Source organism: Ochotona princeps, chromosome X (genome assembly GCF_030435755.1).
Source record: "Ochotona princeps isolate mOchPri1 chromosome X, mOchPri1.hap1, whole genome shotgun sequence".
In the NCBI taxonomy this organism is placed as follows: Eukaryota; Metazoa; Chordata; class Mammalia; order Lagomorpha; family Ochotonidae; genus Ochotona; species Ochotona princeps.
Window position 1 is genome coordinate 25,233,773 of NC_080865.1, and position 25,963 is coordinate 25,259,735.

General features: G+C 35.9%; 1 long non-coding RNA gene across 1 annotated transcript in view; it reads left to right on the forward strand.

Annotated features, from left to right (window-relative positions):
- The window catches only part of LOC131478563 (uncharacterized), an 84,081-nt gene that overhangs the window by 39,584 nt on the left and 18,534 nt on the right, over positions 1 to 25,963 (forward strand). Inside the window, exons 2-3 of the long non-coding RNA XR_009244550.1 lie at positions 10,856 to 10,919; positions 20,579 to 20,672. This is a non-coding gene — a long non-coding RNA (uncharacterized LOC131478563). The remainder of the gene's footprint in view (positions 1 to 10,855; positions 10,920 to 20,578; positions 20,673 to 25,963) is intronic.

The following is a 25,963-nucleotide window of genomic DNA, read 5'->3' on the forward strand; positions in this document are numbered from 1 at the left end:
ACATGTATTCTCATAGATGGACTGTGTAATGGAGACTAGCATTCCAGGAAGTAAAAACATGTTGCAATACACATCTTTACTCCTGACTAAAAATAAGATGGAACTGTTAAATATATTTTGACAATAGGATACTATACTGTCTACCATTGTCCATACCTACAATGCCATGATACAGTTAAATAGCAGAATGTTTAATTTGTGACTGTTGCTGAAGGGCTACACTATTGTAATAATATAGGGGGAAAACAGTAGGTAGAAGATGGGGTGGTGGAAAGGGAAATCCCTGTGCCCATGGAATCATATCATGAAAAATTAAAAAAAATAAAATTTAAAATAAATTAAATTTTAAAATAAACAATTTTTTTAAAAAAAATCACACTCATTGGAAAACTTAGTGCCATTCTAGATGTGCAAGATTATTCTGCAGTAAAAATTACTTCTATTTTTAGAATAACATGAAGTTCATTTCTTGCACATGGTATTTGTTGAATATAAGATGACAAGGAGATCTGGGATGACAGCAGCACCATCTGTACTTGCATGATCAGTTTAGCAGTGCAAAGGTAACGTGGCCCAACATGTATTAGCTGTCCACTGTAGTGTTCCACAGCACTGTCATATTTCGGTGACCAGTCAGTGAAAAGCAAACCTGTCATTAGGTCAAAAATTTGTAATGAGATTTATTTAGTAAAAAGCTCTAGTGATTACCATATCATATTTTACTATTTAATCTATTTTTATTTATTTATTTATTTATTTTTTTTTTGCTTTCCCACCTCCCCCTTATCCCGTATTTAATCTATTTTTATAAGTTAAATACCTGTATTTATATTGGCCCAGCCATGCACAGTACTATACTTACTTAATGACATTCAGTTCATTTAAAGGGAATGATAGGTTCAATGTCATCACTAGATTAATAATAGTAAAATACTAAAGCTCAAAAACTGGAAAACAGGAAGTGTTGCTAAAAGATGCAAGTGTCATTCTCCAAAAAATAAAGAATAATGATTGTTTAATATGATGATAATTTATTATTGCTAAGATACAAAAGTTTTTTGAGTATTTCATGTTCAGCTTTATTGGCATTAAACTTACCTAAACACATAAGCATACAGAAATACACACAAGCATAAACACATACATGTACAAATATATATATATGTATATAAATCATTTGATGAGAACCCTTGAAAGGAAAAATGCTGCTGAAATTAATATTTTTAGAAGTAAGTTTCTTCAGAAATCAAAATACTGTTAATATTTAATACTGTCACAAAGAAAAAGATGAGCAAAAATTGTATTCTAGTATATGAAAGTACAAGGTGAACAAAGAATAAAGTGAATAATGAGGATGAGAAAAGATCTGTTATTTTTTAATCAGTAACTGCTTGCTTCTTGTTGTAATAAATTACATTTTCACTCTTCCATGTTTACTCAGAAGGGGAAAATGTCGCTGTTGACCTACAAACATTTAATTCTAAGCATTGTAACATGTAACAACCAAACTTGCTGAATATATCTGTTAACTATGATTGTTTCACATAAGTTACTATAAACTCCAGATTCTAGAGATTTATTTTATTGTAGGAAATATCTACTTCAACATTCTTTAAATAAAACACTAACCTTGGAATATTTAATCCATTGTCACACACTCAGGCAATATAGAAAGCTAACCTACCATCTAGATGATACAGCTATGCATACATTAGATAAATTCAGAAATTTAACTCCTTGTGGCCTCCTTTTAATAACCCACGTCTTTCCAAAAATACTTATCTTGCATGCATCGGCAGAAATAATTCCATTTTATTTACAAGAAAAAAGCAAACATGATGGATGACACGTGCTGGGGTTTTGGATTTCAATTAATGAACATATATTTTTAATTCTGGAATTTGCTCTTCTTTTAGATACCATTTTGAAAAATAGAAAATCTACCATGTAAACAAAAATGTTACTTGTTTTTCATTTCCTACTACTGTGAGACGACAACATTTTTAATTTAATCCACATATATTTTTATGGTACAGCCAGGGAGTGTATTAATAAAACTTCACAGTCCATCTTTAACAGTGAAGCCATGCATTTCCATGCTTCACTGTGCTCCTCAGCGCTTTATATGCAATGCTGAAGTACAGTCTTTATATTCTGTTGAAATGTTTTGTGAAGATTAAAGCTTAACTTTGGGACTTCAGAGTAAGCGACAGAGAATGAAATAACTTAGAAGATAGAGATGTGCAAAAACATAGCTATTTTCAGCGACATATGGCAAAGCAGGATAGAAAATTGAAGTTGAATGTGGCAGCTTCTTAACGGACACAGAAGAGTTTGTCCTTAAACATCCAAATTTCTTTTGGAAGATGGTTTTTGAAAGAAATCCAGTGACAGAGAAATTACCTGAAAGTAAGGCAAAAATATGGATAGCATGTCTTTTCTAAGTCAATCAGTGGTGAAGGGCATGCAAGGATTATGTAGGGGGATGTTTTTAATTAATGTTATCTTATAAACATATTGTATATGAATAAATGAGTTAAATAATAGCAAGCTTACAATTACTGATTTTATATTTTCATGAAATACTTCTAATTTACCTCCTGGAAATTGAAAATTGTTAGGATACATTTTGGATATATTCATATGAAAATAAACTATTTTCTTTCCTGCAAAAGGGCTGATAGTATTACATTTCTCTTAAAATGTCATTAATATTTTAAAAAATACATACATATTTAAAAATACATGCATTTTCATACTTGGAGAATAAGCTCTAATTGGATAAAATTCACATGTTCTCAGAGATTTATGGGAAAAAGATGGCTTACAATTCTTGACATCTCTACCTCTGAGTTTATATAGACAGCAATAGAGACATTCCGCTATTGGTGCAATTTCTTCCCACCTATCTTATTCTTTATCATTAATAGATATGAAGTCAAGTATAACCGGTCACACATGGCAAGGGCAGATATGGGCCTCTCTGTTTCACCAGCGTTTTGAACTCCTTTTATTTGAATAGAAGATAAATGATTTATTCTTTCAATTCAAAAATATATAATATGGTAGTATTAGTTAGAAACAGAAGACATTTGATGGAAGACAAGAGTTAAACAATTCATATATTAATATAAGCAATTTGAAGCTTGTAAAAGCACTAATATTTGAAAGGAATCATTTTTGTTCTGTATGTACAACTGATTATTACATTGATGTTCTCTCCAGCTTTAGCATTTTCTTGTGTAATTCTAAAGATAAATCTAAATCTTGAATATTGAAGATTAATATTTATGTTTTATGAATTTCATGTCCTCTCAAAAACAGGCCTTGAAATAAAAATGTTTCTTTTAAAGTACAATAAGAATTTTAAAAAATCCCTGAATGATAAAAATTGATTTTTATTTTGAAGAAACAAGTGGTCAATTTGCTTGAACTTTTACATTTAAACATTTGTTTTATTTGCTATGATATTACTAATTCTTGGAAAGAATTTTGTAAGTGCATATAACAAAACATATGAAATGGAGAAACATTAACCAAATGTATTATTTATTTTAAAAGATAAATTTTATACAATTATGGATATATATATTAATACTGTAATTTATACTACAGTTGAAACTTTGGCTTTAAAATTTTAATATAATGAAAGTATATGATTTTAATTTCCTAATAAAAAGTTAGTCACAAATTTTTTTTAACTTTCTTTGACGCTCAATTAAACTTTTTACATTTCAGTTATTATTTATGTTAAAGGCACAGAAATGGACAGAAAGACAGACGAAATTCTCCCATCACCTGGTTTGCTCTGCAAATGCCAGCAACAGTTAGATCTGGACCAGGTCAAACCCAGGAATGTGGAATTGAATCAGTGTAACCGAACATGGGTAGTGGAGACCCAAATACTTGAGGCATCACCTACTGCCTCCCAGAGTGTGCATTAAGTCTGTAATAAGCAGCCGAGCTGGGACTTGAACCACACATTCCAGTTGGGATAAGGACATGCGATGTATTAACCACTGCATTAAACATCTATCCCTGGTGCTCACTTTAGAGTTGATAAATAGTTCTCACATTCATTATCTCAGCTAGTTTTGGAGGGTAAAATTATCATTTTATATTTTGGGTAAATATACACAGGCACACAATTCGCAAATAGTATAGCTGAATAACCAAATGGCAGAGTCAGAACTTATTCCTCAGTTCAGATACTAAATGGAACAGCACAGAACAAATAGTTCATGTTTGGAAATGTTTTAACACGGTACCTTCCTTGAAGCACTAGTAGTTCAACTACCACATAATTCATTAGAACATGCTGTTATTCTATTTTGTTCATTTTACTAAAGGTATTTCTTAAGTGAAAACTAAGATTTTATGTGGTGCCAAACTGTTCTAATCAACTTATGCTTGAAAGTGTGAACAGCTGTTTGAATGTACACATGAAATATTTCAATCTGTGTTTAACAGAGAATTCTAGTGATTGCAAGGATGAGCAAATTAAATCAGTTTACCTTTGCAAAGGGAAACTGCTATGGGAATTATTTAAGGAGGTTAAATTACATAGTTTTCCCTCCACAAGTTGGCAACAATAAAGATATTAAGTCTTCATTTGTAAGCTTTATGTTTAATATATAATGACAGTAATTGACATTTTAAAACAGTATGGTACTATGCATGACAGAAACTTATACAGTTTTAAGACCAGCTCCCACACATACTACTACAAGACCTGAGGTGTTTTTAGTAGTTGAATCTTTTGTATACTGTTGGTATATGGGAATGCAGAAATCCTGCTTGTGATGGTACTTTGGAAAATTAATTTCAGGACACAATACATACTACCTTTAACTCTTGGTCCGCTTTTAAAACCGAATGAGCCAGTAGTCTTATAATGTAACATTATATACATTAGTTACTCTTTTTGCAAAATTTGCTCTTCAGGACAAAGCACCAGGCCCTGACCCAGATATCTCAAAGTGAATTGTCAGCAGGCCAATAATATACTGAGCAAATGGATGTCACATTTCAAAATTAGGCTTTCTTTGACGGCTATAATTCTTGATGTTCTAAGATCATAAACATGAGCAGGAAGCATCCATTAGACATTTTGTTATATAAATATGTATGTAGTTACAAATAAGCCAAAAGACAACTGGCAGCAGGAAAATTTTCCCTAATTTCACAAAAGGAATTTGAATATGCATATATGGTAACATAGTTCCTTGAAGTCCAAGAGGATAATCCTGTATATTCTCATAGCTAAAGATGTTAAAATATCTCCCCTGTTTGTCCTGCATGTAAGTATGGGAAGTTTTTGTGTCCATTCCTAGTTTCTACATATTTTTGAAGTCATAGAAATGAAAATCATATATCATAAATAGGAGTCTCCCTCTTCAATTAACATCCCAGGCTAAATTTGAAGTTTGCATCCTACATACCACTCTGGTAGCAAAATAATTAATTTGATTCACATGTTTAATTAAGCAGGACAAGGAGGCTTTAGTTTTAAGTAAAGAGGAAAAAAAAAACAAAAGAGTTGTCTTGAAAAGCCTGGAGCATATTTTGCAGAGCATCTTGGAACAAACAGTTTTAACTAAAGACTTAGCCTATTCCTTTGATAACTTCATTAACAAGTCAAAATCTTCAGACCCAGGAGGCCTATGACAGAATACTCCAGTAGTTAGAAGTAGCACACATAGAATTTGGACTTTTTGATCAAATTATAATAAATATCTTTAATTAAGTAGGCTTTGCCTGGAGAATTAAAAAAGAAGACAACCTCTTATTTATTTCTTGAACCATTATTTCCACATCCTGTGCTAACTGAAAGGATCTTTTATTTACAGATATTATGACCTCCAAAAATAGTTCATCCATTGTACTCATTCATTTTCTTCATGCTGTATGTATTTTGTTGTACAAGTGCTCTTCACTGATGTTCAGATTTATAATTAAAGCCAGGTCTTCATGTTTTCCCCTTTCCAAGCACTTAAATGTTGTAAGCAAAAGAACAAATGAGAAAAGTGTATCACGGTAATTTATTGATTTTCAATTTCAGTGACAAATTTGCATCTGTGTTTAGGAGAGAAATCAGTGAACATTCAAAGAAAAAGTATAAATACAAGTTTAAACTTTTCCAAATGCACTATTCATTAGACAACCGACAGTTATTTTTCTATTTGTTAGGTTTTCATTTGCAAGAATATTTTCTGTGGAATTTTAGTCTATGAATATGTCAGGAAATGTCAAGTTAGCTGACAAATGTTCTCATTCTAGGTTTATAGCAATATCTGTGTACTGAGTTAAAACAGGTTTTTTAAACAGGCAGAACCTTTATAAAATTATTACAAATTAATGGATAATACTTGAGAAGCTGAGCCTTATTTCAATAATAATCCTTTAAGGAAAGGGAGAGGGATATTATGAGGAAGATGGAGGTGAATTACATGGAATTAAAATCTTAGTGCTGGGAAAGATGATCCAAACATCAGAGCTTCTGAAATTCTCATGCATTTACCTTGTGTCCTGGAAACCACTGAAAAGCTGCGGTCATGAATGGTATTGTCTCTAACATCTGATACCCAATAGAAGCAAAAACAAAACAGACATTTGGCACCACAGTTAGTGCACTATTCAGGGTGCCCACATCCCATATTGAAGTATCTGGTTTTGAGTTCTCACCTGTTTTAGTTTCCAGCTTTCTACTAATGCACATCCTGAGAGACAACGAATGATGAGTCAAATACTTGGGTCCCTAACACTCTCATGAGAGACCTGGATTGAGTCCCCAGCTCCTGGCTTCAGTTTATCTCACCCCCAGCTGTTGTGTTGAGGAAATGAACCAGCAGATGGAAAATCTCCCTCTATCTCGCTACATTTCAGATAAATATAAATATACCTTTCAAATTATTAAAGAAACAATAGACTTATAAACAATTGTCCTATTGGCACAGTTATTCGTTCTCTGGTGTAATATAGGGGGTAGTAGCCATTCTCTTATCATCAGAGATTTCTGAAAATTTGAACAGAGTCTAGTCCATCTTGCAGCACAGATTTAAGAAACTTATAGGCACATCATAGATTCAAAAATGAATTTTGAGTACAACTGAACCAGACTAAGCACTGACACCTCTTTGTCAAGGTTATGTATCAAGTGATTAATAATTAGTATTGATGACATGCAGTGCACCAGGGAATGAGTATTAGTTTAAAACCTGTAAGGAGTTATACGAATAGTGAAATATATAAGTAGAAGAGATTTTAAAACCATTGTATTTTTGGAATAAAGAGGGTTGTTTCAATCTATTTAGTGAAATTGCACATGTCCTAAGAATGGAGTGAGTAGCTTATGGAAGTTTTTGCTTACAAATCACAAAATCAACAGCATGCCTGATACCAGGCAAAGTCTAATAGGGCTCATAGATTTGTTAATGCCAAACATCATTCCTTCTGACTGATCTCAGTGGACAGTGTTCAAATCTATCTCATTCAACTTCTATTTTGTGTTCAAACAAAATAAATAAATCTTCAAAAATGTATATAGTTACTTTAAACCAAGGATAAAAGTATTTTGTTAAATTTATCAAAAGCGTTGCCACGATCTTAATTGTTATAGCAGCCCTGTTATTTTTCATATATCACATAAATGGTTATCTAGAATCTGAGCAGATGATCGAAAAATATTGAGAGACAAGTTTGTCTGACCCTGCAAACTATAATCAGGATTGACTTTTGACCTAGAATTTAAGACCAAATACAGATCATCAGCATGGGCCTTAATTCAAGGTTACTGAAGTACTTACAAGAGAGAAATTCAGATACACATACACACACACACACACTAAGAGAATACCATCTGAAGACACAGACAGGGTCCAGTGTTATAACATAGTGAATTAAGCCACTGCCTGCAACACTGGCATCGAATATGGGTGCCAGCAGTAGTCCCAGCTGCTCTACATCTGATCCAGGTCCCTGTTAATGCACTCCAGAAAGTAACAGAGGATAACCCAGGTGCTTGGGCCCCTCCACACATGTTTGGAACCCAGAAGAAATTCTTGACTTCTTGCTCCTGACTTTTTCAGCCTGGCCCAGACTTGGATGCTGCAGGCAATTGGAGAGAGAACCAGCAGATGGAAGCACTCGCTCGCTCTCTCTTTCTCTCTGTTTTCCTTCTCTCTCTGCAACTCTGCCTTCTCAAATAAATCCCTTTTTTATTAAAATTGAAAAACACAGACACACAGTAGGAGATAATAACATGAAGAAGAAGTCAGAGAATGGAGTTACAATACCACAAGCGAAGTCCAGAAGGTGGAAGAGGAAAGGAAGAATTTGCCAAAGGCTTCCTGTGCTGTGCTTCTTGCCAACACACTGATTTCAAACTTTGGGCATCCAAAATAGCAAGAGAATAAGTTGTACTTCTTTTAAGCCAATAGATGTTTGGTGCTTTCTTACAGAAGCCCTAAGAAACTAGTACAATGTTTTCTTAAATTCTTCATTGCCAAAAAAAAAAAAAAAAAAAAAAAAAAAAAGAATTCTCCACACTTTTCCACACTTATCTTTTCATAGACAGTGGAGTATATAAACTTATTTTGGAGTGGAGAGTTGTGTGAAACTTTCAATTTTCACTCTGTAAATATCTTAACATGGGCATGGTCTCATTCTTGACAAAAATTTGAAGTGAGAATGAGAGTTTTTTCACTGGTTTACGAATCTGTGATAACATGATTTTTCTTTGTCTTCAGTGATAAGTGGATTTTTACTTCATTGCTATCCACTCAAACATTGATAGATTAACAGCAAAGAAAAGTTGAGTCATTCTTAATTTTGCTCTGAATTGCCAAAGATATTTCTATTTTTAGCCTTAGTTATTTGATAATTGCTCTAAATTCACATTCTACTTTGGTTCAGGGCCATTCCCAGGATATGCTGCCTGAATATAGCAGTTTAAAAACCATAACTTATTCTACAAGTTGTTGTTGTGTAACAAATTACCCTAAAACTTAATGACTTAAACCAGCAGTACTTAATATCTCACAGTTACTGTGAATTGGAAATGAAAACATGATTTAACTTGCTCCTTTGGATTTATGTCCCTCTAAAGACCACACTTCAGCCACATGATTGTTGGCAACATTCAGGCTGCTGTGCAGGATTTGAGATTGAAACCAGAGTTCCTCAACTAATTCCAACTTTGTTCTTGACATATAGACTTTTGTTTAAAGCATCTTACCAAGGGAAAACACACAAGAGAGTCCTGGAAAATAGTGTTCCAGCAAGATGTAAAGCATAGGCTTCTGTAAGCTATTGCGATGTTATGGAACGGGGTCATGGCATTTGGCATGGATTCCTGACAAATGTGTTCCTCTGCTTAAGGACTTTTACTGATACTTGCATGTAAAAGACAATGTTTAACCTCTTTTTCTGTTTTTTTTTTTAAATTGTTATTATCTTCCACAATAGTTTTGTAGATATAGGAATTCCCCCATCCTCCTCCGTTTGATCTATTCATCAAAATATTTAGCCTGAGATCTGTGATGTACTATCTATCAGTCCCTTATATCCACTCTGCTGATGGGTTCTCTTTTTAATAGGATTGGAACATAGAGGATGTAGTAAATCTCCTGTATGATGAGACAGCGACAGAAAAAGTCTTCTATCCACTTTCCCTTTCAGATACACAGCACACTCATTGGTCCATTTTGTCCTACTGCTTGCAGAACTATTCATATATAATAAATAACATTGTTTCTGACTTTATTAATCAGCAGTTAAGTAACTTATGTAGAAGAGAAATAAACATATACAAATAATAAAATGACTAAAATCTTGGAGATGGCCAGTAGTAGATACTGTTGTTGTTATCATGATGATGACTTTTTGTTATATAGTTTTGTAGAGAGGGATTCCTACTTCCTCCCTTACCCTTTTCCCTTTTCACCATTTCCCCCATATAATCACAGCAGTATAGTCCTTCAGGAACAGTTACAAGTTTAACTTTCTGCTATTTAAGGTGTATCCTGGCACTGAAGGTATAAGCAAAAGTAGAAAATCTAATACCATACTGCCAAGGTATATTTAACTGTTTTACTAGAGGTCCTCCGTTTACTCAGGAGGAGAGACACATTCTGCCATGATTTTCACTGCCTCCATTATATAGTTCATCTATGAGAGTATATGTATATACTTGTTTACCTATATATGTATTTTATAATTTACATGAAGTCTGTCATATCAGAGGATATATGATATTTGTCCTTTTTGGAATGGATTATTTCAATAAGTGTAGTGGTATCCAGTTGGGACCATTTTGTGCAAATAGTAGGAATTCATTCTTTTTTATTACTACATGGTATTCCACGAAGTAGATTTACCACATTTTCTTTATGCAGTCATCTGTCAACGGGTATCTAGGTTGTTTCGTGTCTTTGCTATTGTGGATTATGCTGCTATAAATATGGAGTTTCAGGTTGCTTTCTCCTAGATGAAATATTGATTTCATTTGATTTGATTATGTATTTCCAGAAGTGGAAATAAGTGGGTCATATGGTAGATCAATTCCCAGTTGTCTGAGCACTCTCCATACTGACTTCCATACTGCCTGTACTAGTCTGCACTCCCACAAGCAGTGGAGTAGGGTGTCTTTTTCCCTACTTCCTTGCCAGAAGATGTTGTTAGTAGAAATCTGTATGTAGGCCATTCTCACTGCAGTTAGAAGAAAACTCAGTGTGGCTTTTATTTGCATTCCCTAATTGGTAGGGAATCTGAGCATTTTTTCATATGTCTGTTAGCCATTTGAATTTGTTCTATTGAAAAAAAAGTCTGCTCATTTTCTTTGCCCATTTCTTCACAGGGTTGTTTTGTTTTCATTGAGTTTCTGAAGCTCTTTGTGGATCCTGGATAAGAGCCCCTATCTGGTATGTAGTATGCAAAATCTTCTGTAATTCTATTGGTTACGTCTTCACTTTGTTGATCGTTTACTTCACAATACAGAAGCTACTTAGCTTGATAGTGGTTTTTTTCCTATTTCATTAATTTATTTGAAACGTAGAAGTACAGAGAGAAAAATAGAGATATCAATCTTCCATCTGCTGGTTTACTCCCCAAACAGCCTCAATGGCTGTGGTTGGTTAAAGGCAGGATCTAGGAGCTTCCTCTGAGTCTCCTAGTAGGGAATAGGGGCCCAAGCACTTGGACCATCATCTGCTTCTTTCCCAAGCAAATTAGCAGGGAGGTAGATAGGAATTGGAACAGCTGGGACTTGAACCAGAATTCCATATGAAGTGCTGGCACTGCAAGCAGTGACTTAATCCACTAAACCACAACATTGGCTCCCAGATCCAGGGTTTAAACAGAGGTTCTTTGGCTTCAAGGTGAAATGCCAATACTTCTACATAGAAAATGCTGGAATTAGGGTCAGATTACATTTATACCAATGAAAAAGCTTGTTTAGATTAAAAATGCTTTCATTATTTTATGGCTCATTTACATTTGAAATGTGTGTTTTTTTCATGTTGCAGTTTTTTTCAAAAATAGAGTGTGATTGATGTTGCACACTAAGTTTTGAAATTTTCATGCTGGAATTTGATAAGAAAAGCTGAACTGGAATAGCTCTTTAGAAAGATTGAGTAATGACAGTTTATTTTCATATTTAATATATAGCTGTAAGTATACATGTGAACACAGAGATAGATATATGCACACAAATAATAGGAGAACCAAAAATAAACTCATAAAAATATGTCCTACAGTTTTTTTGTAAAAGTTAAAAATTTCATGAAGGAGAATGTTTTAAATGAGTGGTACATAGGGACAGGTATTTGGCCGAGCAGTTAAGACCCTGCCCCATATTGACATCCCTGGATTCAATTCAATTCCCAGCTCTACTTTCTGAATCTAGCTTTTTGTTTATGCAGACCCTGGAAGGGAGAAACAGGTGGCTCCAGTGGTTGAGCCTATAGCTCCCAACCAGAGAGAAAGTTCCTCACTCCGTGGCTGTTGTGACCACTGAAGAGTGAATCAGCAGATGGAACACCAAACAAACTCACTCACACACACTCTCTCTCTTTACCTCTCTCTCTGTCTTTGTAACTTTCAAATAAAAAATAAACATTTTGTTGTCAGCACAGTGGCTTGGCACAATAACCCCTCTTTGGCACTGACATATGGGTGCTGGCTCATGTCCTAACTGCCCCACTTCTTTTTTTTTTTTTTAATCTTTTTTTTTTATTGTTAATTATTTTGCATTATGTGACAGTTTCATAGGCTCTGGGTATCCCCCCTCCCTCCCCCTCCCCTCCCCCCGGTGGATTCTTCCACCTTGATGCAGTATTACAGTTCAAATTCAATCAAGATTCTTTCATTGCAAACATATTTCTGATCCAGCTCCCTGGTTGTAGCCTGGAAAAACAGCAGATGGCGGCCCAAGTCCTTCAACCCTGCACCCACATGGGAGACTCAGAGGAAGCTCCTGGCTCCCAGCTTTGGACCGTCCTACCACTAGCTATTGAAGTCATTAGGGGAGTAAACCAGCAGATGGAAGATCTCTCTCTGTCTCTTCTTCTCTGTTTATAACTCTGCCTTCTCAGTAAGATTAAATAAATCTTTTTTTAATGGAAAACTTGTAAACTCTGAATTATATCAACAAAACTGCAAAATGGTTGCACTTCTGTATACTAGCAATGAGGAACATGGAAATGAAATTGAAAAAAACACTTCAGTTAAGAATTAGATGTTTGTTGGGAAAACATTCATACCTCCAAATTTGATTTCAAATGCAGAAATCATATTTTTAGTCAGTATGCCCTTCATTTACTTATTCATTTATTTCTGCTTTTTATTTACATAAAGGGAAGAAATTCCATCTACTTCATATTTACAGCTTTAAGAGCATAATAATACTTTCTACATTATCCTTCCCCCTTCACTCACTGCCATACTCATCCTTCTTTTTCATTTTTAAGTTTTACAATAACATTTTCAATCTGTAATTACAAACTAAGCCTCCATTAAGTAAATAATTCAGCAAGTAGTAAGCAGAAAAGCCATTATTTCTCAAGAATGTAGACCAGGTCTATAAACAATACTCAAATCTCACATGGGAATTTTATTCACATATATAACATTTTTTTGTACTCTGTGTATTAGTTACCAGAAATCATGCATAACGTGCATTTGTCTTGGGACTGTCATTTTTATTACACATAAAGGTCTTCAGTTACATCCATTTTGTTTTGAAATTCTATTTTGATCTTTTTAACAGTTGTGTAATGTATAGTTATTTCTTTAGTTAACAGTTGATGGGCATGTGGGTTGATTTCATATTGTAGCTGTTGTGAGTTAAATTGTAATATGTTTACTTCTTGCTGAAATACCTGTAGTGTGATACAACATTCTTTTTTTTTTCATTTTATTTTATTTATTTTTTTTGGCAATCTTTACATAATTAGGGTAAAAAGGTTCAAGCACTACAGGAAAATGGGTAAGACAATTAGTTACATATTGTTTCCTTCATATATCTGAGGTAAAAGGGAATTTTAAAGGGGAAGCCCCACCCAGTCTCCCGCCCACCCCAGGTCTCTGATGTGGGGCGTGCTCCGAGGGTCTTGCTCAAGTGGTTTTGATAGTTCAACAGTTCTGAATTGCTGCCTTCTCACCACTCCAAGCATGATGACGTCGTTGAAGAATCCACTGATTGACGTAGTCCGTCATAGTCTCCGTTTGCCCAGTTTTTCACTGCCAACATATAGCTGAGGTGGTTGATTGACTTGTTCTGTCCTCTGTCTTTTCACGGTTAGGGTTCTGAGTCCGGCAGTTCGATTGAAGGAATTCCCAAAGAAACTTTGTCTGAGGAGTTCCCAGACCAGATTCTTGTATGTACTAGCAAGCACAGGGCCCGGCACAGTCCATCGCTCTGATCAGCTGGTGGTTGCAATTGCTGGGTTGGTTCTGTTTCCAGCCCTGTCTTCCACTGGAACCAATGGGTGCTGCAGTCCAGCCTGGCTCTGCCCAGCACATACTCAGTCCTCACACAGACCGGTGTGGGCTGCAGCCTAGTCAGAGGGACCCACAATAACCCCCACCATGCCTGCCCTCTGCCCTGGTTTGCCAGTATGTGTGGCAGACTAGTCCAGTCTGTCCCACATCCCCTTCTGCTCTCATACATGTCAGTGGGTATTAAAGCCTAGTTCCTGCTAACCAGCTCCGCTACCCAGCCCTCACGGATGTTGTTGGGTGCCTCTCTGTCTAGCCACCCCAGCCCCTGTCCTAGTTTTCATGCCCTTCCATGAGGGTGGTAACCTAAGAAGGAGGAGCCCACTATTTCCCTCCCAGGCCACTCCCACTCCCAGATTATGTACTCTCCAGGTGGTTCTGTGGTTTAACTTGACAGAACTAGCCCCCAGTGCCAGCTTCTGCCAGCTGATGCTGCGGCTAATTGCAAACAACCCTCACCCACTCTAATTATAGATTTCACCAGTAGGATCAATCAGCCCAGCCAACATTCTTATGATATTTAGATTTTTATTAAATTAGAAATTTTACTAAGCTGAATGAAGGTACTGTAGAGATTTTATTCTTGTATCAACACATTCTTTTGAATATTATTTTTTAAAGGAAACTTGTACAGGTTTTTTAGCTGTATAATCACATAGTGACTTCAAAAATTTACATGTGAGATAATCCATAATACATGGAGTTCTGATTAGCAATATGGATTTTTTTGGTGTTATGTAATTGTACTTCAACAGTCTTAGAATAATTCGTATTAAGAGATTGAGCTAAAGTTAGGAAACCCCAAAGATTAATCTTTAAAATGCTTTATTCGGTCTATGCTTTCAACAGGTTCAATTGTATTCATAGTCAAAGGAAAAGATTTTTAGTTGTACCTTAACCATACAAAATAATGAAAACATTTTACATTATTTCTATTTTATTCTTTGGATCACAGAGGATGATAAAATCACTAAAGATAGCTTTAATCTTTACACAAAATGATATTGAACTTCAACTTTAATCAACTTCAGTGTCATCTACTTAAGACTGTAGAGACTTACCAACAATCTGGTCCCCTGCTATGCCCTTTTTTATTGTGTTTTCTTCACCTCTCCTCCTTTATTGCACCTTACCAATATTCAAGAGTCATAATATCAACTTTTAAGAATATTTACCATTTTCATTATAATAATATGCATTGAAATAATTAAATACCATGAAACATTAGCTCAAGAATTGCATTTAGCAAAAAACTGTTCATATACATTTACTTTTGCAGTTCTAACTTCAAGAATGAAAGAAACTGTATCCACGAAATCTCATGAAAATCACATACACACATAATAAACACACATCTCCAACAGACTTGGGTCTTAAGGAAATTATGGCTAATAATTTCCATTGCATGTTGTTCATAATAATTTTAATCATCTTCTCAAGTCATGAAACCCCTAAATGTTCATGACTTATCCTGGAAATAACCTGTATTTCTACACAAAAATCAGTGTAAGTCCTCATTTTCAATCTTCTTTATAAAGATTGGCTTATAAAGGACATCCTTTATCTTTAAAATATTATTTATTCATTTACTTAACAGCCAGGGATACAGAGCAGGAGAAGCAAAGATAGAGGAAGGGAGAGAAGGAAAGAAATGTTCCATCTGCTAGTTCATTCCAGTGGCCAAGATTCTGCCAGACAAAGCCAGGAACTTCAACTGGGTTTCCCTCCTGGGTGCAGGGGCACAAGTACACACATCATTTTCTAATGTTTCCCAAGGCACATTAGTAGAGAGCTGGAGGAGTAGTGGAGTAGCAAGAACTTGAACCAGTGAACATATGGGATGCCAGCATCACAGGTTGCAGCTTTAAACCTCTACACCATAACAGCTGTCCTAGAATATCCCTAGAAAGAAAATTTAACCCCTAGTTCATTGTAACAAAATTTTTAATTAGAGATTTATTTATTTTTATTGGAAAGGCAGATTTACAGAGACAAGGATAGACAAAGATCTTCCATCTGCTCTTTTACTCTCCAAATGGCCACAATGGCCGGATCTAAGCTATTCCAAAGCCAGGAGCAGCAAGGAGCTTCTTGCGCATCTCCCATATGGGTACAGGGCCCCAAGGACTTGAGCTATCCTCTGCTGCTTTCCCACACTGTGAGCAAAGGACTAGATTGGAAGTAGAGCAGCTAGGACATGAACCAGAGCCCACTAGGGCCGCTGGCTATTTAAGGCAAAAGATTAGTTTCTTGAGGCATTATTCCGGCCCCAACATAAGATTTTCAAAACTGCGGGAAAATCAAGATGGTGGAATAGCATAAGGACACGTTTAAACAGACGGAAAACATTAAATCAGGATGAAGCAGAGAGGACACATTCCAAGAAATAGGAAAGGACAGAAAAACAGCAGAGGGGTACCTGCAGACTGACAGACACAGGAAAACAGCAGACACAACGGTGTGGTGTTGCAGTGACTGATACTCCAGCAGCATTCAGCAGCACGGCATTCTAAACTGCACCAGCAGCCAGAAATTCAGCAGCAACCAGGTGGGAAAGGACTTGCACTAGGAGCTTGGGAGGTAAACCCAGACAAAGAAATGTCCATCATGCTGGTCCGTTTGATTTGACCAGGAGCAGAGACAGAGCAGCAGATGTCAGACAGGCAGTGTGAGAACAGGATGGATTTCACAGCCCAGTCAGCCCCTTAGAGCTAAACTGGGCGCCATCTTGCATTAGGAGGCAAAGGCAAGGGAAAGGACTAAGCATATGCTGGTCCGGGAGTGAACTCATTTCTGATTCAGTGAACTGCAGCAATGTGGCATTCTACAGGTTCTACCTGGGGCAGGTCTGGATAGCCCTCAGATCTGACGGCCAGCAGATAAAGAACTCTAGTAGTGGTATGTCAGGCGCCATTTTGTACACTGTGGCAATAGCTTTAGGACTGCAGGGGACAACAGTGAACTGCGCATGTGCTGAGCTCGCAAGAACACACTGAGTTCCATGGATTGCACTGGTCCCACAGGAAAATAATACCGACTGTGGCATTGTATGGGTCAAAATAGGTCCATGTGGCACCCAGACCTAACATCCAACAGGTTCTGATAAGATCAGCACCACCAACAACCTAACTATATAGGACACCTGGTGTCTCTCTAATCCTGGGACCTGCTCCAACTGGAAGTGGGAGAAAGGTTGCAGAGACAACAGTGCAGCCCCAGCACGGTATCACAGGGGGTGGAGAGTGGTGAGCCAGGAGCTGGGGCTGTGGAGAACATGGTGGAACTCTAACATAAGAACCCAAACCTGGAACTCGCTGGAGGTTGTGGCACAAGTGGCTGAAAGCAAAAAGTTGTGTACCAGCTGAAATAAGTAAAAACGCATTGTTAGACCTGTGGGTGACACAGCTTAGAAACCTGCCACAGGAGAAGACTCTGCTAACCAGAAGTGCAATGACCAAGAGCAAAAGAAGAGACAAAGGCACAATAAATATTAATGAAAACTCCCCTGCAAAGGAGCAAAACGTATGCCAGCCTCAGCGTTAACTGAGGAAGACATCGAGAAAATGGTGCATGCAGAATCCATAAAACTCATTTTAAAGCTTCTGATAAAAAATGAGAAGCTCATACAAGAGTTCAAAGAATTTAAGGAAGCAATAAAGCAAATCAAGGCTGATACATCAGAAATTAAGAACACAGTAGAGCAAATTAAAAGTACAGTGGAGAGTCTCCAAAATAGGATGAAGCAAGAAGAAGAAAGCATCCCAGAATTGGAAGATATTTCCTGTCATCAGGGGGAAGCAAACAAAAAGCTGGAAGCAGAGCTGGATCAGGCCGAAAAAAGTATTCAAGAATTGAAAGACACTATTTAGAGGCCAAATGTAAGAGTTATGGGAGTCCCAGAAGGTGCAGAAAGAGAAGCTGAGTTTGCAAATGTATTTAATGAAATAATAAAGGAAAATTTCCTTCATCTGAAGAAAGAATTGGGAAACAACATCCAGGAGGGGCACAGAACTCCCAACAGGCTTGATCAAAAGCAATCTTCACCAAGACACATGATTATCAAGCTCTCTTCAATTAAACATAAGGAAAAGATCCTTAAATGTGCATGTGAAAAAAATCAATTCACATATAAAGGAATGCCAATTAAGCTCACAGGAGATCTCTCACAGGAAACTCTACAGGCAAGAAGAGAATTTTCCAGATTCTAAAAGAAAAAAATTGTCAGCCTAGGATAACATATCCAGCAAAGCTTTCTTTTGTCTTTGAAAATGAAATAAAATTCTTCCGCAGTCAAGAAAAGCTAAAAGAATTTGCCTCTTCCAAACCTGCCCTACAAATGATACTTCCAGAGAAGAGGAATAGCACCTACCAAAACCAAAGGCAAATGGGAAGAACATCCCAGTAAAATGACAACAGAAGACTAAACCAATGAACAACCCATTCCTAAAATGACAGGACCAAAGTACCATCCGTACATATTAAACTTTTAATGTAAATGGCTTAAGCTGAATCAAACATCAGAGATTAGTAGACTGGATTAAAAAACAAAACCCATCTGTTTGTTGTCTGGAGGAGACACACTTCACCAACAAAAATCAGTGGAAACTATATCACATGGATTTTGATGTTTTCTGTTAGTTTCATCTCTTCAAAACACTTTCTTCTGATTAAATCATTCAGTGACTCATAGATCATTCAGTAGCATCATTTTCTTCAAGAAGGTTCTTGATTTTCATTTCTTCAGCTACATGTTAGTCATTTAGTAGCATGTTATTTAACTTCATGGTGTTGTTAATTTCTTTTTTCTCCCTGATGTTGATTTTGTTTTGGGACTTTTCATTTAAGGGGATGTAGTAGCTGTGTAATGGAGACCGTTATATTTAGTACATGTCATTTAACTTCATGGCATTGTAAATTTCTGTTTTCTTCCTGTTGTTGATTTTGTATTATTACTTTTCATTTAAGAAGATGTACAGTAGCTGTTAAATGGAGACTAACATATCGAGATGTGAGGAGACAATGTAGTATGCATTTCTACTTCCAGACAAAGATGGACTTACATTGAAACTGTTTACTATATCTTGAAAATAGGATGCTGGACTCTCTGCCATTGTCCATGCCTGCAATGATGGACATATGACTGTGTATGAAGAACTATATTTTAGTAATGATATAGAGGAACTAGGTGGGGGGAGGGAATTGGGGAGGGGATAAGGTAAATGTCAGGAGCCTATGGAATTGTATCATAAATGATAATAATAAAATGTTAAAAAAAGATTTTCAAAACTGCTTTTATGCATAATGCGTTCTCTATACACCTGTGATTCAAATGTAACAATTTTATCACAAAAGTGACTCATATAAAATATAGTCCTAATTTGAAAAATAATGCTTTATGCATAGTATTCTCATCATGTTCAATTACGTTTTCATTACCACATAAGTCTGATCTGATTGTAACTCATTATCAATATCTGTAAAACACACAAGGCATATTTTATTTTAAGCATAAAATCACAAGTTGTTTTTCTTTGGTTTCTATCTTTATCTTTATTATAATTTGGATGTATTATTCATTGTTCATCATCTTAGTGATAAGGAATTACTTATCTATGGGGATCATACTTTCTGATTTTTTGCAAGTTAGTATAATAAAGATTTCACAATTTTTAATTCAAGAGGTTTTGTGAAACACAGGAAAGGATTTTAATTTAATCTTAAAGTCATTTAGAGAGCAAAATAACTTCAAAAGTGTTTGAATTTTATTAAATACTAGCTAAGGCATTGCCAAGTGATGTACATAAACTATACATATGCTTTCCTATGTCTATCAGCATTTCCATTCATTTTTCTGTTCCTGCACAGATGAATAATGTTGAATTATGCACCAGCTCCATTTGAAATTGCTAATACTTGCTAATCAGCAAGGCTAAGATCCTTAAATCCTTTGATTTCATTATTAAAATGCAATTTAAAAATGATGTACATGGAGGCCAACAATATGCCTTACCCCCAAAATGATGTCTACTAGAAATGCCAAGGTTTGGAAAATCTGCTTGAAATTTTATACATTTAGTTAAATTCTAATTCATTCATCTTAATTATCCTCATTCTGAAGTGTTCAACAGAGCGTTGCAACAGACGGAGGCCACAGATTCTCGCCTCCACAAACCTTGAGCATTTTCCTGCCAGGCTTAGATCAATCCATTTGAAGCAGAGCATTTTTTGTGGATGTTATCTAGACAGATGAGATCGCAAACCTCTTTACAATGGTGTGCAATGAGAGTAGGAAACTAGGAGGAAAGTGCTGAAACCATTATTGCTTACAGTTGGGCACATCTTGAATTTAAAATGCTCAAATCATGACTGCACATAATACTATTTCCCTCATGCTTGAAGGCTAAGTAAACAAAGTCCAAATAGACAGAGGAAGATGGAAAAGGAATGTATTCAAATATGGATAAAGACTGATTTTTTTCCAATTTCATAACAATTTGATGTGCTATAATTTAACAACAAAGTGTTTCTTAGATGGTTGCATTATTTTAAGTAAATTGTGTCATTCGTTTTATATCTATTGCAGTTTACACAGTATTCTACATAAATACAAGTGCTATTCTGGCCTTTGCTGCTTGAAAAACGCCTTTAGATCACCTCTTCATTTTGCAAGTCTCTTTGTGAGTACACACATTTTCATGTCATGTGCTTAGAGGTAGCTTAATGATTGTCTGTTTGAGACTTAACGCTATGTCATTGATATGATTTTACATTATTTTGATTTTTCTAATCATACCCTGATTTGTTAAATTGCTATAAAATGTTTAAAATAAAATAAGCTTGCATCAATGCAGTATTATTTAAGTGCTCTGTACAAAAAGTATTTAGAAATGTATGTGATCACTGAATTACTAAAAAACCAAATGGAAATATAAAACAAACAAAAAGTAGACCATATCAATTGTTTTTCCCAGGCATAGGGCTTGCGCGAAACAAAAATGAGAGGCTATTATAAATTTAAACTAGTGATCTCAAAATAATAGATCATTTGATCTTGATAAATGTCTTTCCTGACATAAAGAGATGAAGTTCAGAATGTTAATGATAAGAAACTGACATGCAAATTAATCTGGAAATCTGCAATCAAGGGAAGTTATCCTCCACATTTTTTAAGTTCTTTCCATAATAATAATTCTACAAAGATTGAGAGTAAGATAGTTCTAAAATACTTTGAGGGGTATTTTTGTTAAGGGGTGAATAAATCCATTTTTAAGAATTAAATTTTCCCTCCTGGTGTTACTGAAATTGTTAAATGTCTCTAATGGTTTCACTCACATGAGTGTCCATGTTTTCACTGTGTATACTTTGGCAGTACTACAATGTCATAACCTAATTGAGCTTTGAAGGAAGAATAAGGATATGTCAATAATTTTAAATGAATAAGAATGTATAGGTCTGCATGTGCCACAGAACCTAACACAGTTCCTGTTTTGGGAATACTAAAGTTTGGAATTAGCAGTTGAGTCATTGACTTACCTCCGAAATGTAGAAAATATATATGTTTATTTATTCTTTACTTACATACCCAGATTTTCAGATAGTATTACATTGAGTCAGTATTACAAACTGAAAGCATTCATGCATTTCTAAAATTCATAAATCCAAAATAATCATCCTAGCAAATGGACTTTTCCATTATTTTCCCAAAGACATTCAAATTTGAGGGATCAAAATGAACATTTTATTCTCTTTCCTAAACTAATTTCTTCTCTAGTGTTTCTACCTCATTGAATAACATAATATTTTTTAACCAATGAAAATTGTTTACATTACCCTCCTTTACCACCATCAGACTTATTCTTTTACCTAACATATCACTGATTTTAAAAATTACTTTAGGAGTTTTTCCTTTTTTTTTTTTTACTATAATAACCTCTTACTTATTGTACCAATGTTATGTTATAATCCTTCCTAAGCTATTCTTCAGATGCTGAAATGTTTAAATATATATTATATATATTAAAATGTCTTTAAAATATGCATATCTGAACATATCACTCATTGTCCAAAAACACTTGTTTAAAATCCATAAAAGGCTTTCCACTGATTTGATAGTAAAGAACACATTTATTCATTTGATAAGTAGAGCATGAAAGAGATAGGAAGAAAAGAAGGAAGGGAACGAAAGAGAGAGAGAGAGAGAAAGGAAAAGGAAAGGAGGAAGAATAGAAGGAAGAGAAGAAAGAAAGGTAATCTTCAATCTATTGAGCTCTGTCTTCTAGTTCATTCCTTGCATGCTCACATAGCCAGAGTTGAGGCTAGCTTAAGCCAGGAGCAAGGAGCCAGGAATATCTTCCAGGTCTCCCATTTGGGTGGCAGACGCTCAAGTAATTGGGCCACTATATGTTGCCTTCCCAGGTGCTTCTAGGAAGTTGGATCAAAGCAGGGCAGATAGGTCAAGCTGCTACTGCTACTAAGACTTGGGATGCTGTTGTTGAAGCAACAACTTAACCCATAGATCCATAATTCTGGCCCCCAAGATCAAAATTTCTGATTCTTGTGACATTTGATATTTTATATACTTCGTGCTCTAATATCCAAATTACTCTTCAAGCAACAACACAGACCTTGAAGCTTTGGAAAATCACAAGTATGTGATGTTCCTGGAATGCACTACTGTCTTAGCCCATTTTGACTCAGTTAATCCATACTCATATTCCAGGCTTCAGCACAGTTCTGACATCTCCAAGGAAAGCCTCCCTGACACGGCCCTTCCCTAACCACATTGAGTGCTTCAGTGTATACTAGCCAGGGTCCAAATGAACAACTAAAGTAATTTAATAGAGGAGGCAAAGTATGAACGTGTTAGATGAACTGACAGAATAAACAGAAGGTAAGATGTCTGTGAATTCACAGCTACAGTAATTTGCCACAATGTCTACAGTTGGGATAAAGTCTGGGGAAGAAGTAATGTTACTAATTGTCAAGAATTCGAGGTACCAAGTAGATACCTGAACTGTAAAGATAGAAGCTGCCCAGTTGAACCTAGAGCCCAGGAGGAGACAGACTCACTGATGATATCCACTTGAAGCACAGAAAGAAAAATTGGACTGGCTTGTATTTGCCTTGAACTCTCCAGTATTCCGACAGACAGTCCCATAAAGAAACTGAATGGCAAAGGATCCCGATTCCATTCCTAAGACAGCCCATTTAATAAATAGAGCAAAGGAGGCATGTATTTGGCAAACCAGTTAATTGGCCACTTTGGATGTTCACCTTTTTTGTCAGAATGCCTGTTTCAACTTCCAGCTACTACCATCCCATCTGTCTTCCTGCTAATGTGAACTTTGAGAGGTGGCAAGTAATGACTCCGTATTTGGGTACCCAGCACCTATGTGTGAAATACTGGTTGCATTGCAGGCTGTTGGCTTTAGCCTGGTGCAGCCCTGGATGGTGCAGGCGTTTGGGGAACAAGGCAGCGTATGGAAGACCTATCTGTGTCTTTAAAGAAAAACGAAAATGAATTCATTTAACACAAAAAGAGCAAACAAGGAAAGAAAAAGGATTTTAAAGCAAACGGGAAGATTACTTGAATACCAACATACTATATGCTCCCAAACATTTTAATCTCTAATCTTCTCAGAAGTCTTCATTGTTAGTGTTTCCCTATTAAATTATAAGCTGCTTAGGAGAGCAATTACAAATGTCTTTTATATATAATATCTTGAATTTCTAGCATAGTTCTTAATAAATATACTAACTCAATACAGTTAAAAATCATTTTGCTGAGACCACATTGTGGCACTGTAAATTAAGCCACATGTTAGAACACTAGTTTGAATCCTCAATAGATTTTTTTCTTCCCACTTGCTGATAATATAACCGGGAAGGCAACAGAAGATGTCCTAAGTACTTAGGCCCTTGCCACTTATGTGGAAGACCAGGTTGGAGTTCCTAAATCTTGACTTCAGCCTGGCTGTTGCGTGTTGTGGCCACTTAGGGAGAGAAGCAGCAGGTGGAAGCCCCAGATATGATTTATTCTCCTCTTTCCCCGCCGCTTGCTTTTAAAAATAATGCAAAAAATCATTTTGCCAATTTTTAGTAAAATTTAAAACAATAGTTTAGCCACTATAAAATTAATCTAGTGATGTGTTCTAGTTATTCTTAACATGGAACAATGAACCATTATTAATATCATATGAAAGTCATGAACCTTTTCGCCAGAAAAATACACGAGGCATGCAATATTTTACATTGATTTTCCCATTCAAGGACAGGATGAAGCCCATACAAAGATTTCTTATTCCTCTAATCTGAAAACAATGTGACCCTCTCCAGGTTTCTGTGGAATTTTAGGGGGTTTATTATTAAGGACTCGCTTATTTATTTGAATGTCAGAGAGAGAGAGAAAGATCTTTCAGTGACTGGTTCATTCCCCAGATGACTGCAGTGACCACAGGTGGTCCTGTCAAAGCAGCTTTATCTAGCTCTTTCACATAAATATGGGGCCCAAGAACTTGAACCATCTCAGTGCCTTTTCCAGGCTATTATGTGGGCGCTATATCAGAAGTGGAACAGTCAGTAAGTAATATAACCAGTGCCCATATGGGATGATAGCTTTGTAGCTGGCAGCTTTATCTGCTTGCCACAATACTGGTTTCTGGATATATTTTTTGTTTTCTAAATGTCTTGTGTTAATTATTGTCATTTAGTGAGGGGGAGATAATATATACTTTTTGAAGAAAAATATTTCTTGGGCTCGGCAGCGTGGCCTAGTGGCTAAGGTCCTCGCCTTGATCCCATATGGCTGCTGGTTCTAATCCCAGCAGCTCCACTTCCTCTCTATCTCTCCTCCTCTCAGTATATCTGACTTTGTAATAAAAATAAAATAAATCTTTAAAAAAAAAGAAAAATATTTCTTGTGAAATGCCCATCACAAATTCTGGACTTCAGATTTAAATAATACTGCAAAAGAAAATTATTTGTTCATCAAATTCAAACTAGTATTTTTCCTTTCTTTGGTGGCAGAGAAATTCATCATTTATGCAACTTGATTTGAAAATGGTTACTGGTTATAAAGTTTAATTTACATTACAACTGCCACTGGGTTTTGATAAATTTACACCCAACAAAAAATACATATCTTGGGAATTTCATTGACTGTTTCTCCATGGCACATCAACCCAAAATTTAAAATATTAAAACAGCACACATTAGTTCCCAGTACTTGTGGGTCAGGAACCCAGATATACAGCTCAGGAACTATCAGATGGTAACCACAGCCCCAGCAGCATGTGAAAGCTCCCCTAGGAGAGGATTTCCTTTCAAGCTTACTTAGAACATTGGAATCAGGATTCAATCCCTCAAAGAGCCCACTGCAAGATCTACAAGCCTCTCAGTTTCTCGCTGGCTACTAATGAGAAGCTACTCCTAGTTCTTTGCCAAATGGACCTCACCATATGCCATTTTGCTTCAACAGAGCAAGCCGGAGAGAAAGCCAGAGAAAGTGCCAGGAAAAGTGAGGAGGAGAGATGGGCAGATATAGAAAGAGTGAGAGAGACAAAAATCATAACTTTATATAGCTTCATCTTCAAAATGATATTCCCTCGAATAGACAATAGAATAAGTTGGGTCATTACAAAAATTAAGGTGATTATATGAGTACATAGTTATCAGGAGCAGGGGCACTGGCATCTACTACAATGGATGAGGGCTCTTACTACAGGCAGGAAAACAAATGGCAAATGGCAATTAAGCCATCTTGAAAAATATGAGAAAGCCAATGATAGCTATTCGAGCTGTTAAACAAGAAGTGCTTTACTCCATAATGTTTTAGAACTGAATTTGCTCTAGTGAAAGACAAAAAAAAAATGAATAAAATTTTTCCCCAAGTTTTGCTCTTATAACTCCCACCTTCCTCTATATGCTAGCATTCCTCTAATGGCATATTTAAAAAGGGAATTGAGCCTAG